We start from the raw sequence: 14,927 nt of genomic DNA on the forward strand, positions 1-14,927 counted from the left end.
CCCATTACTTTCTCAGATACGCTTTTGGGCGAGCATATTTATAATATGCATTGGGTAGCCCCGTTACTCGATTTTGTAACATACTACTCCGTAAGGGTATTAGCAACTTACCAAAACTAGTTACGCAATAGCTCCACCAGCACGCATTAGAAAAATATAAAATATAAATAATAAAAAGTGGGATTTATTTCTGGGTATATAAAACGGATTTCGACTCCACTAAAACTTGTAAACTTTTCAGCTTGAATTTGAGGAACTGCCCTGAAGTCAAAAGGAAACTTCGTGAAATGATAATGAAACTCTAAATATTTCACTCCTTTGACAATTTGCAGCCCACTTTCTCAAATTTTCATAAACGTGAACAAAATAGGTTCCCGCACTCGCCAATTTCCTGTGTCGCGTACTTCACGTAGTTCACGGTTGGGACTTATTCCTCAAAATTTGGGTTCTATTTTAAGCCCAGAATTTTGGGCTGAACAAGAAATTGACGCAAACGGAAGAACTCAATGAAAGGGTTGCAATGTTTAAGAAAGGGACAGATTAGAACTGGAATTTTACACCATGGAAAAGGTTCCGTTTTATCTACACTCGAGTGGAAAGGGTTCAAAAGGGGTGTGAGAATTTTGAATACACACTGATAAATTTATAAATTTAGTTACTATAATTCACTAACTCGAATGCAAAAGTTCGTGGCGCGGTCTGATTTAGCAAGATAATATAAACCCAACACCATATAAACCCCTATTTTGCTCAATGATTTTGCATTGTTCTTAGTTCTCAGCGGACCCCACTTGCAAAAGAAAGAGTTAAATGCATGGATAAACGAATTTACACTTGTGTGCAACATTTTGCATTCTCAAACATAAGTTCTCGAAATGGTCAAAGCCTATTTTGTTTTCTAAAACATTTAAAGCTCAATGAACTATTTCTGCTAATGCAAGATATTCAAAAACAACTGAAGCGTTTACCAGCCAAAAAACGAAGTGTCCGAAAAGGGTATCTAAAATCACTAAAGCAAAACAGTGAAAACTATAAAATATCAAAAAAAGACTTTCGAAATAGTTCGAAATCGCACGGATTATTTGCTCGTTGCCATTTACCAACAAAAGATTTTTCAACCAACTTAGAGCTTTATTGATGAAAATTTGACCCAGAAAGTGAAAACAGATTTATAAAGGAACGAAGGTTCCCTTAGAAGAAACACACAGTTGAAGCACAACATGTGATGGCAAGAAACAAAAAAAATGATGAGATAAGAAAGCTTGTTAAGCGACAGCTTGGCAAACTACCAACTTAGTCTGCCGTCGGTTATAAAAACTACATCGCAAATTTTTCAGCTAATGCAGGTTAAATCATTCAGGTTACTTGCAGAAATCAAATTTTAGTTCAGAGCTGATGTGAGGCCAGGACATTTCTTCATTTTTATACAGATGTAAACTTGTGAAATCTTGGCTCTTAACCGACCACTGTTAATATTATCAATATAGTTCGAATCAAGCAAGGAATCGTAGTAGCATTACCTTCTATAAAACCTTTTGAGGTTTCTCCTGTTTTCGCACCCAAACTTTCCACGCTAATGACTTACTGCCTTTAGAATAAAACATAAGATTTTGAGCTCCCACTCTTCGGGTGAGACATCAGACTCTTAAGTATTGACTGTCCCCGTTCATTGGGTGTAACACATTTATCAAAGTTGACTCCCCTCTTAACGAGTGAGATGCCGATTGAAAAGGATTGCTCGGGTTTCAGGTGTTCCTATAATCTCGCATCTCCTGCAATAATTACGATTGCGAACCACAGAAATGCTGTAACTGAGACTTATGAAGGTAACTTACTGCAAGATAAACAAGAAGGCTACAGACTTCTGTTATCAGCGGTAATAGCCGTTCATTTTACAAGGTGCCTTTAAAGATCCCTAAAAGGCTCGAAGGCAAAAGAAATGAATTGACCCAACTCCGCCTCATTTCTGGGCGTACTGTTTGTACTTCCGGTTCCCAGCAACTCCCCACTGTAATTAACTCATTAAAAACAGAGCTTAGTTGCAAGGGAGAAAAGACAGTAATATCCAACGCTGCTGCCGCACCCGCAATCAAATGGGTAAGACAGGCTGGAGTTGTTGACAGGCTGGAGTTGTTGACAAATAAAAAACACTTATGCTCACAGATGGCTGACCAAGTGGTTCCCAAGCAAGCCGAAAAAATTTGTCTCGCATAGGATAATGACAAGTGATCAAAAGACCCTGCCGTCAATTGATTTTGCAAGATTGCTCATTTCCTTTACAGCCCCAGATGTATAAGGTGGGTATTTTTCTCAAACATTCAGGCACTCAGTCGATGTTTAGTGTATAGGAGCAGCAATAAACTCATTCGGAGATAAATGTAGCCCAGGAACTGGTGATTGCAGGTCACCTAATTGTGGTAAAGAAAGAGATAGAAAACGCGTTTTTTCTCTAGTGGAATTTATGCTTCCCGAAATGCTTATCAACTCAGTTGTCAGTTTCCTTCCGTTTTTTTGTTTGGAGAGGGCGGCCTGGCCAAGATCTTTAACAGTACAGACGTATGCAGTTGGATCATGGCCCGATAGTGCTTTCACAAGAACAAAAGACTGGAAAACAGAACCAACATATAGATCGTTATCTTGGAAGGCTCATCCATCTTATGCCTACCCCAGTTTTGTAAATTAGAAGGCTTGCGTTTTCGCATGAAGCGTCTGAAAATTTTACTCAATCCATTTAAGCAAAAAACGCCTCTAAACATTTTTCGCCGAAGCAAATCAAAACATTGAGGATATTCCTTGACGCGTTTAAAAACAACTGCATCGCAAAAATAAGAACAATTAAAGCAACAAGGAAATAGCGCACAATTCTATGAGCACATAGTGGATCATCCGGAAATGCTATTTTGTAGAGAATTTCCCCTAATTTTTTAACGCGTTTGTAAACAAGAGATGTCATTTACCAATTTCAAACTAAGATTTGATTTAACTAGTTTTGTATTGACACGAAGTCAGATATAGAGATATGCATATTTGAAAATTTAAAAACGTAAAACAATCAAAAATTGAAAATAATTATCTGTTTAAAAGAAAGCTTGTTTTTATTTTAGATATGTACACAACTGAATGTGATGCGAAAAAAACTTAGAATCAGAATTAATGACAAAGAGGGTCCAATAAATCGCTTTGCAATCAGTTCTACCTCAACAATTGTACAGTTAAATCACAATTTTGACGATCGAAATTGCTTCTACTTTACCGTGAAACGTGCCCGCACTTCAGCTCAATTTGTGATAAGGAGTGATTTTAGGAAAAAGGATAATTATTTTGAGCTCCAATTTGTATTTTGAACCCCATTAACAATTTAATTTGAAGGTTAATCATTCCTTCTCCTTTCATTATTTGATTATCTTCTTATCCTAATTCTGGCTTAAAGTTTTTATTCTCTTTGTTAACTCATTTTTGGAAAACCAAAAACTTTATCGGAAAACTATTTGCCTTCAGTGCTGAGTAAATAAAACTTAGCCAAGATGGAATTTACAGCAGCCGCTACTGCTACAGCAAAAATGATAAAAAGAGATCGCTCTATCTCCACACATGCAGTGCCAAAAAACGTCATCATGACTCCATTTGTCGGAACACTAACGAATCTTCTGCAAATATCAGATATCAAATTTTTGTAGATTCGTCAAAAGAATTACTATTTCTTTCCAGATGTTAAGATCAGTCCTATTTCGATATGTCCCCATGAGAACAAGTACCGACATCAAGCACTAAGAAATTAGTAAAATAACGCTGATACAAAATCATCATGATATAAAAGTTCCCGATTTCAAACCAGATTATGAATTAAAGTATATGATTGGAATGATTGCGACGTATTCTTTATTAGTGAAAAAAGCCGATGCATTACTTTTTCAATAAACCGCTTGTTAGCCAAAATAAAACAAAAACTGGGATTCTGAAATTGAGCCTTTTCACTTTTATCATTCCACTGCACATCAAAATAAATTTTCCTAACGCCAAATTTTACAAACTACCTTTTTGAATAATTAATGATCTTGTCAGTTGAAGAAAACTAAAGGTTTGATTGTGTGAAAAATCAAAACAAAACCGATGATCAATAATGATTAACTACCAATGAGATTTAATTCCCAACAGCTGCTGAGCACTGTAACAGCAATTCAACGCATACAGGAGATGATAAATTAATTATGACATTCTGGTCTCAAGGCAACAGGAAGAAAAACTGGACTCAACATTCGAAAGAAACCAGTTTCTTTCAAAATTTGATAAGACTGATTCCATATTTTTTCAAGAGCAATAGATGGAAATTTCGTAGGTCAAACATCAAAAATTATTTGTTGGGCATATAAAAGACCTCGAAAAAACAAGAAATTATGCTACAAAGCTAACACCAGAAAAAAACCAAACTATGTGCGAGATTCTGCAGCTTAAGATACCAGCATCTGGTACTGATTGTTCAAACATTTTTTCCGCAGTATTTTGTCATTAAAACCACTGTAGTTTTCTTACGATAGTCGTTTCCAGTGTTTGGTAAAACTAATATCTTCAGGGAAACTGCCAGTCTTTTTTAACCTTAGACGAAAAAACACATGGTTTCTCACCATTATACGGATAGCAATTATTCTTTACCAACAATGGCTGGTGCTACAGATTTTTTAGCAGGTAAAACCATTTTTGCAATCCAAAGACTAGCCAAACGATTCAGCCGGTCACTAAAGTAATCAAACTTTGTGTGGGTAAGCATTTACAGAGATTTGTCGCTTGTTGGAAACTTTCATTACTGTTTGAAAAATAATTTCTGACCCTCCTATAAAATCAGGACATCAAAAAACACATCAACCAATAAAGAAGATAGAGTTTAATATTCATGGGAATGATTCGATTTTTTGTCAGGAGCATTAGAAACGCATGGAAAGTTCGTTTGTTAAACATCATAGAGTATTTACTAGACATATTATAGAATTCAGAAAGACAAAGAAGTATGCAGTAAAGGTAACACCAAAACAAAACAGACAAAATTATGTGCCAGATTCTGCAGCATCAAACAACTGCGACACGTAATGATTGTCGAAAGTAATCTTAGGCAGTTTTTTGACATATACACCTTTCTGGTTTTCGTACGTTAGTCGTTTCAACTCTGTAACAAAGGTTCCCATGCTTTTTTGGGAGCCCTCAGAGTCTTACTCGAATTTATAAGTATAAAAAACATGCAACGTCTTCATTATGCCAACTAAAATTATCCCACACCAACAATGGCTGACGGCACACAATTTCTAGCAGAGACAACAATTTTTGTGATGAAACAATTAGCCCAACGAATCAATTAGTCAATAAAAATAACCATTTTTTGCACGGGTAAACATTCATAGAGATTTGTTGTTTGTCAGAAACTTTCATAACAGCTTGGAAAATATATCATGACATTCCCATAAGGTTACGACACGAAGAAAACTAGGCCCAACACTTAATAGGAAAAATGGATTTCGACGTTTGGCCGATTCGATATTTTCCTGAGAGCAAAGGAAACGCAGGGACAATTCGTTTGACAAAGATCACAAAATTTGTAGTAGACATAGTTTAGACCTAGAAAAAAGCATTATTCGCTTGGTAGAACAAACAGCAGAACATAAGAGAAAAAAAAATTCGCTAAACCTGAAACACAAGAACACCTGTAGCCTGAACTGATTCCCAAAAGAACTCTTACATAGGATTTTGACATTAATACCACTCTGGCTTTATCACTCGCTTATTTTCTTTGCTCAAAGAAATTCGCAAGTTTCCATAATTTTCAAAAAAAGATTGTTAGATTGGATCTCATGCAATTGTATGACATTATAAAGACTCCTGATTTTTCTTAGTATTCGTCTCCGCTCTTTGCTCAAGGAAAATTTTTGAAAAAACTCAGTCTCAGTTGATTTCGGACTTGTAAAGCAATTGATGCGTCACGAAAGTACCAACAACAGTAATCCTAACCCAACAAAAGCTGAAGCCATAGAAACTTGAGCTAAGAACAGCATTCCTTGTAAAAACGGTTTGCTGCAAGCCCATTTTGCAACGCAAATTTTGGCAATCATTTAGCGGTCTTCAATTTTCGAGGAAGAGTGTTTACGTAATACTAGCTGTTTTTTCGACAAAATAAATTGTCCTAAATGAGCTCAGACATATAGATCACATGCTACGTCACGATTGTTCCAGCATGAGATACGACATTAATTATTGATGCCACAGCTCTTTTAGCAGTTAAGAGAACCAGCACAAAAACAATTTTTGCTTTCAAATGACCAGCCCAAGGAATCAAGCGGTCATGAAGAACAATCAGTTCTAAAGTGAGTCGGCCATTAAAATCATGTGTTGCCTGTTGACGACATGGGAAGTGGCACAAAAGATTAAAACACGACGACCTTTAGACAACAACAGATTTTCTTATGCAATCAAAACTTGCGTTTTGAATTATTCGTCTAAAAATGACATTTTGGATTTCGAAAAATTTAATCTCTTGGAAATCCTTTTTTTTCCATTGTTATTAGCCATTATAAACACAAAGTTTGAAAACTTGAAAATATTTACAGGACTTTGAAAACTACGGCACTCTTGAAAATTTAGGGCAGGAAAAAATTAGATCTAGCCGATGGAGAAAAAACAGTTCTTTTTTCTTTTCAAAATACAGTTCAATTTTTTTTCTAAGTTTGAATGAACAGATTTCGGTATTTTCCCACGAGCAAAAACAAGCGCATGGAGAACTTGTTAGCCAATTATCAAAAAATTTTGCCGGACATATGTCAGACATCGGCGAAAGTTTGATGTGTGCTGTAAAACAGACATAAAAACATAACATACAGAACTGTGTTGCAAAATTTGCGGCATCAGAACAACAAAGAGACCAATTGTCGAAATAACTCATACGCTTTATTTCGACATTTATGCATTTCTACTTTTCTCAAACTAGTCGTCTCATGTTTTTGATAAAAGAATATTTCCGGGAAAATTCACAATTATAATTGACCTCAGACATGTAAACCACATGCTATGTCAAAATTATACCCAAAAAAAATTATTCTACGCCAACCATGGCCGATGCTAGATATCATATAGCAGAATAACAATCTTTGCATTCAAACGACTAGCGTAAGGAACGAGCCGGTCATGAAAAGCAATCAATCCGTGTGTGGATAAGCATTCACAGTCAAGTAATGGACGGAAATTTTTGCGGCATTTTGGAAAATAGTTTTTGCACTGACACTATTTTAAAATTGAGACAGAAGGAAAACTAGACCAACAGTTGATTGTGAAAATAGAGTTCATTGTTTGATTGGAGTGATTGGTTATTTTCTCAAGAGCAAAAAACTGCAAGAAATATTCGTTTACGAAACATCACAGAATAGTTGCTCGACAAAAATTAGATCTCGGAAAGACAAAGAATTATGGTTAAAGGTGACATCAGAACATAACTGACAAAAATATATAGCCAATTCTCCAGCATCGGAACACCTGCGACACAAACTGATTCTCGAAATGACTCGGACAAGTGTTTTGAAATTATAACCTTTGTAGTCTTCTCATGTTAGTGGTCTCAAGTCTTTGATATAAAAAAATAGGAAAAACTCACAATCTTATTTGACCTTAGAGGTGAAAAACAGATGCTAGGTCACTATTTTGCTCACGACAATTATCCTATACCATTAATGGCTGATGCTAGACATTATCTATCAGAAAAAAGCAACCTTTCCGTTAAAACGATTAGCCGAAGGATTCAATGGGACAACTTCGGCAGTTTCTAACACCTGCGACCCATACTGATTAACGAAATATCTTTTACGCAGCATTTTGACATGAAAATCACTGAAATTTTTTTTGCGGAAGTCTTTTGCATTCTTTGGTATAAGAAAATCTTCAGCGAAACTGCTGGTCTTTTTGAACTTAGACGAATAAAACACATGGTTTCTCACCATTATACCAACAGCAATAATCCTATACCAACAATGGCTGATGCTACACCTTTTCTAGCAGGAGAAACAATTTTTGCGTTCAACGGATTAGCCCAACGAATCAGCCAGTCACTAATGTAATCGAACTTTGTGTGGGTGAGCATTTATAGACATTTGTTGGCACTCCTGCAATGTGACAAAATGAAGAAAACTTTTGCCAACTGTCAATAGACAAAATAGAGTTCAGTGTCTAATTGGAGTTATTCGATATTGTCTCAATAAAAAGAGAAACGCATGGACAATTTGTTTGTCGAAGATAACACAACTTGAGGTAGACATAGTTTAGACATAGAAAAAAGTATTTGAGTGGTAGAAATAACAGCAGAACATAACAGACAAAATGATTCGAAAATCCTGCAGCATCAGAACAATGGTGGCACCAATTGATTCCCAAAAGAGCTCTTACGCAGTATTCTACATAAATACCACTCTAGCTTTATCACGCTACTCTTGTATATTCTCTGCTCAAGAAAATTTCCGAGAAAGTTCACATTTCTAACTGACCTAAGACTCAAAAACAAATTTCTACGTCACAATTATAGAAAAACAAAACAATTAGGCTACCAGGAGAAACACATAGCAGGCAGAACAATCTTTGCAATCAAACGACTAGCCAAAGGAATCAGCCGGACTCAAAGAGCAAAAAACTCGTGTGTGAGTAAGCATGTAGGGTTATGCGTTGCTTTTTGACGACTTTCGAAGTGGCGCAGAGGAGGAAAACACGTAGACACAAATTATATCAGACCTTCCAATGCATTCAATTTTTTTCGTTTACAGTTTTCAAACGCAAATTTCAAATGCAGTACTCCAAAAATCAAACGTTTTGCTAGATTTGCCGCTGGTAATAGCCTCAACACGATTAAAACTGGAAAATATTCTGAAAAATTTAGAATACGAACAACAATAAAAGAAGTAAGACGGTTGATCGCATTCATGATCCAGTTTATACAAAATCAAAATTCTTTTTTCAACCTGTTGGGAAAAGAAACGTTACTGACCATCATCAGGAATACCTGGTTTTTCTAAAAAATATTTCTATGGAGCTCGTTCAATGTTGTTGAACTTGACAAAACTAGTTTGTAATCGGCTCTTTGGACAATTTGACAATTTTTAAAACACTGAAACCCAACCAGGGGCAGAACATTCGCACCTGACTTTTTTGTTCCAATTCGTTTCTGCAGCGCAGTTTAAGCACTTAATTTACGCTAACAAAATCATAGGAACACATTTAAGTTTTGAATCATCCGAGCATAAAATTTGGGAAGCGAAAGCAGATATAGTTCTGACAAATAACAAAGTCTTATCAATTCTTTTCAGACAAAGAAATTTCCCGGAAACTTGTGTTACGTTATTGGCTATGTATTAGTTGTATTAGGGCTTATCTCCTAAAAAGCTAACGCACCCGCGGATTCTCTACTAACCATCTACAAAAACACAAGCACCAAGATAGAGCCAATTCCCAGCGGTTGTACCCCTTTAATAATTTGAGTTTTTAACCTGACGCCAGAAAAGAGCCGCACAACTTTAGCGAAACAGTTAAAATGCATCTTTTTCTTTTGACCGCGAAAAAAATTAAATTGCGCGTGAACATTGCTTCATTGAGACGAAAGAACACATCATCAACTTATCAGAAAAAAAATGTTTTGCATAAAATGGAATTGAGTTATTGTTGAAAAACAAATCTGAACAGTTGAAGGACCAAGCGGTCTAAAAGACAGAGAAAGGAACAAACTGTTGAAAAAACCACGAAACACAAATTATGATAGGTATGACAAACAAAATTCCTGTACGCAACCTGGTTGATTAACTTTTGGAGGATTAAGTTTTGTTTTTTCAAATACTTTACGGTCATTCAGGAAGAAATTATTTCCATTACTGTGTCTTTCCAAAATAAATACAAACAGAAATTAAATGCGGTATTGCTACCTTAAAAATTAAAGACTATCTGGGAACAAAAAAAAAGTATTCATAGGAGTTTCAAAGGACATTTCTTGCTTTCTGCACACAATAATTGTTAAACTATATAGAGAACTGCCTCACATGCTTAAGAGCCTAATCCCTGAAAGACGAACATTTAATTGCGCCAAAATCCACCGTTTTTTCGAATGCGAGCCTAACCATAGGCATGTTAGAAATTTATATAGTTGATGAATAACGCAGTTCAACAGGCTGTTCCTATATATACTTATACGTATAGACGTGTGTTTGGAATATTTGTTCTCGCAGGTTCTAGGTGCAATCAACGTCAAGACATCGGTTGCTCAGTCATTATTGTAGTTCTTTTAACAAACTTTTAATGCAATATTTTGCACGTCACTACTATAGCATTAGTCATACTTAGAGATTAAGGCTCGGCAGAACTACTCTCGACTATATTTCTCACATAAGAGCAAAATAGTGACAATAAATAACAAAGAAGAACAACTGGAATTTTTTTGAACGAATCTACATAGAAACGCAAAAGTATAACAATTACCTAGAAACTTCATTTGTCCCTGTCCAATATTTTCAACAGAACAGGAAAAAGTTAGTATTGTAAACTCCAAGCGGGCCAGAGTGTTTAGAGTTAAAAAAATTCTCACCAGCAGTTACTATTTCATTAGAAAAGAAAACAAAAACAAAATGCAAATCGTTCAAAGGTTTAGAATCAAGCCTGTACATCCAAAACTACATCGTTTGATACAGTAGATCTGGACAAAGTTAGGACAGATTGCATGTTCCGCAGTCTACTCTTAGGTCTGTTCAAAGTCAACATAACACTTCCTATTGCATCTCGCATACCAGATTCAAGACTTGCTAAACTGTTCATAGGAGAAACGACTTGAACGTCAATTGGCAAAACATATCCTACAGTTCACAATCGCAGACCACAGCCAAATAATCAACAAAATCATTATTACCCCAGGTAGCAGAAAACTTTCTCATGACATGGTGGGATACAGAAGCAAACGCAGAATTTTCAGTCAATCAAAAAAAACGCTAACCCTGTTTCTTTCTTTTTAGTTAATCATCTCTCGTTTCTTCGTAAATAAGCATCTTCTGCCTAAAACTACGTGACTAAACGTCAATTGCAACTTCATAAGCAACATCACGCTAAAAGAGAGCGCTGTTTCAAAAACATGTTGGGTACGAATTAAAAAAAACAATATTCAGACCAAAGAGTAACTGAGTTCCAGGAAAACTTAGAAATGGTCGACAAGTTTGAAAAAGTTAGTACAGTAATTGTCTTAAAAATGCTGACTAATCAAACTGACAATCTGATATCAGAAAAGCAAATCTGAAAATTTGTTCAGCACAGTTTTAGCTTTCTACCGATATAATTTCCTATTATGTACCACCATTGACTGACAAGGAGAGCTAAGGTTACATACTACAGGAGCTCCTTATACGCTGGAACTGGAGTACTCCAAAATGGCCTCTTTTTGTCCAGCTAAATTGTAATCTTTCAAAGGCACGGCAATACCAGATTTTTGCCCACAATTACTCGAGCATTGTACTTCAGAATTTTTTGCCTGATTTTTGAACCAAATATAAAAGTTTATACAGCCCACTATTCCCAGAATTGCGAGAATTGCCTATTTCCCTGCTTTGCTGCAACTACTATGAGGACTGTCCCGTACGTCCCTTCAATATATCATAGAATCCGGTCTACTCATTTCGTGTCATTTCAAATGCAAGCTTCACCGTGCCAATTATAAGACAGCCACATATTGTTGTTAAAACAGTATAAAATGCTTAGCAGTGTTGAGTTTACCGAATTCAGCTATATATAATCTAACATCGGATATGAAACAATTTTCTGGTCCGGCTTCAAAGATTGATATAAAATCATTAACATTCCGTATTAATTTCCCAAAGTTAACAGAAGTAGTTCTATCAGTTCAAAAAAACTACAGCGTCTCGCGAAACAATTTGAACCGTATCAAATGGTTGCCACCAATTTCAAAATTGCTGTTCGTAAGCCAGGTATTGAGTTGAACAATTTCATCGACATTTTTTAACGATTTCTGGAACTCGAAATTTTACCAAACCTTCCAAATATAAGCTACAACACCGGGATTTGTTTTTTCGAGGAGAAGACGATGAAGTTTTTCATAAAACCTTGACTCTCAGGTTTTTGGGATTTCGCTCGATCGAATACAAGAACATTTAACAAAACAGGCTTTGAAGTCCATTTCACTATCTTTTTTCCCCATCTTGTCTGCGAAGTTACTGTTGAAATTATATAGTAGGTGAACAATCAAAGTAATTGAGTTCACATCTCATTTTTAACGTATTGAAGGTAATCCAATGAAACAATTACAATCGTTGCGTAAGTCATGGAAGCGACCATCTCGCCATCAATAACAAGAACAGGTTTACAGTCGAGCGATTTCAACATTTCTGAATTTCAAAAACTTGCATTAAAATCAACCATTTTTTACTTGATTTAGCCCTTCTTTGCGCCATCTTATAAATACAAAATTATCTTTTCAATCTGAATCTTGAGTCCCTTGTAATCTAGCGTTTTAAAACCGGCTATGATGACACATGTGCAGAAAAATACCGATACTAAAGAACTTTTGGATGCTTTAATAATTAGACTTGAGGGTGATATTGTTTTCCTGATGACATACTGATTGAAAATTTTTTTGTGGTGAAGGTGATCTTTACTGTGCTTGTTTGGACCAGAATATTACCCACAGAACTTCCAACGCTTCTTTTTGATAACATAACGGAAACCTATGAGCTAGGGCTTCAAAATAAACTAAACAGATATTTAAAACCTCCCATCAGAAGCATCATCAATTTCAGCATATTCAGCAATGGATACAATGAAAAAATAGCCATCATTCCGGGTTCTGTTTGTTATATTAAAGTGTTTACACAACACTCAGCACTGTTTATTCAATCGTTACAATCTATATAAAAATTTTTTTGATAGACTATGATGAAATTTTGTTTAGGGATAAGAAATTATAAACATCAAATTTGTCAAAGAATACCATTTTTTTGAAACACGTTTAAGACATGGTTCATCTTAATCAAGTATAGGCGTCGCGCTTGAACAATAAAAAGGATATGGTTGCAAAATATTGTTTTCTTGACACAGCTTACTTATTCAACAGAGGCGAGGTATAGCGTTTATGAATTGAAATTAATTAGAGTTCTTGGGTCAAAAAAATAAATATTTGCATGGTGAACCGTTTTTGACATTGCTCAGCCTTAAAAAGTATTTTCGGGACAACATTTTTCAAAAAAATGTTAAACGGATCGATTAAATCTTTGGACAGATTGCTTTTTAAAATCGACTAGCATGAATGAGGCCGCTCTACATTCATCTGCAATTCAATTCATGTTGCAAGCACCTCATTTTTCACTATCGCACAAGAAAAAAATTGCCCTGATTGTTTAAACAAAGTTCTGTTATCTCCATTAATTCAATAAGATTCCCTTCGTAGGTTTTCACTGAATGGATTTAAAATAGACAAATGTCTGGTCTCGAAAACAAATGGTTGCTCGCGCTGCAAATACTTCATCTCTGTAAAATTGAACTGCAAGCACTTTTGCTCAGTTGATTACAAAACAAGTTGTAATCGCAAGGAGAAACCCGCTTTCCGGTCCAAGTGGAGTACAATTTTTTCTAGTAACTCACTCCATTACTTTTCAACAATGAATTTGTGACAAGAAGGGCAATCAATATCGAACTGCCCAAAAGCCTCTAAGGTCAAAATAGGTTCAATTATTTATTTAAAAACAGCTTTATTTAAACTGTTGAAATACGCTATTTCAATTGTGAAGATACTGTCATATTCAAAAAGAACCTTTCATTCTGATGGTCGCAACAGTAATGAGTCACTGTTGTGGTGCATCAATAAATAATTCCTTGCTTGAATTGTTTTCCAATGCTTTATGCTTAATAAATTTAAGATGAAAAAGAAAACGTGAATTTTATAATATTGTTTGAAAGTACGGTTTAAAGCACGTGATTATTCGTCGTTGCAATCATCATCTTTTTCGGCTGCTGCTACATTCAAAGCTTAGTAAAAGTTGATTGGAAATCATAACCTTCCAGCCTCCTTGAAAGTGTTCAAATTATTCAACATTTTGTTTCAAAATAATTGTCAATAAGGTTTATTCAGTCATGCACATTGTGTACCTTCTGTCCAATTATTGAGTTTTCGCCATTCAAACTTGCCATTTTGGCTATGTTTTTCTACGTGGTCTATATTCAACCTGAATAACTGCATTTCGATGTCTTCCTTGATCAGCGAAACAAGTTTCTTGACAGGTCGCATGACAATTCAGTCGCTGTTTGAATCTGCACGACTCTGATAATTTTGCCATCTCCTTCAAAAACCTTTGTTACTCGTCCAAGTGACATTGCCATGGGTGTTGTATTGTCCTCCTTCACGATAACTGCGCCACTTAATTCAATGTTTGGTTGTCCATTCTGCCATTTTTTCTTTACTGCAATGTGGATATAAACTCTGTCGACCATTTCGTCAAAAAATAGCTGATGAAGTTGTCTTCTTCGTCTTCTGTCAAGTAAGCGCTGCTGTTTCTTTTCACTTAATTGTTATTGGCTCTGGAAATAATCATTCGGTTTCCTTATCAGAAAACTTTGTGGTGTGAGCACAAAGGCATCATTGGCATCATTAGAACCGGATATTATGGTTCTTGAGTTTAATAAGGCCTCTATGTGCGTCAAGAGTGTTGCGAAATCATTATATCTCGATTTCGTTCATCAAATAATGCAATACATATGACGCTTCATGGACTTGATTGATGCCTCTCATAGTCCTCTAAAGTTTGGTTCCAAGGCGGAATTGTTAACCAAGTAAAATTGTTTTTGCAGCTAAGAAGAGAAAAAGGTTTTTGAACTCCTCCGTTACCAAGTTCTGTCGAAGTTGAAGCTCTCCTTTGTTTCCATCGAAGGTT

The 14,927-nt window shown here is 35.6% G+C and overlaps 2 protein-coding genes across 2 annotated transcripts in view; one reads left to right on the forward strand and one right to left on the reverse strand.

The window, feature by feature from the left end:
* Positions 1–131, reverse strand: part of LOC142341712 (uncharacterized) — a 58,823-nt gene extending 58,692 nt beyond the window's left edge. Inside the window, exon 1 of the mRNA XM_075392873.1 lies at positions 112–131. The gene's annotated coding sequence lies outside the window, so the exon portion shown is untranslated. The remainder of the gene's footprint in view (positions 1–111) is intronic.
* Positions 1–14,927, forward strand: part of LOC142341716 (gamma-aminobutyric acid receptor-associated protein) — a 335,133-nt gene that overhangs the window by 106,383 nt on the left and 213,823 nt on the right. The gene's annotated exons all lie outside the window — the stretch shown is intronic.

This window comes from Convolutriloba macropyga, chromosome 6 (assembly GCF_964194025.1).
Source record: "Convolutriloba macropyga chromosome 6, txConMacr16.3, whole genome shotgun sequence".
Classification (NCBI taxonomy): domain Eukaryota; kingdom Metazoa; phylum Xenacoelomorpha; order Acoela; family Convolutidae; genus Convolutriloba; species Convolutriloba macropyga.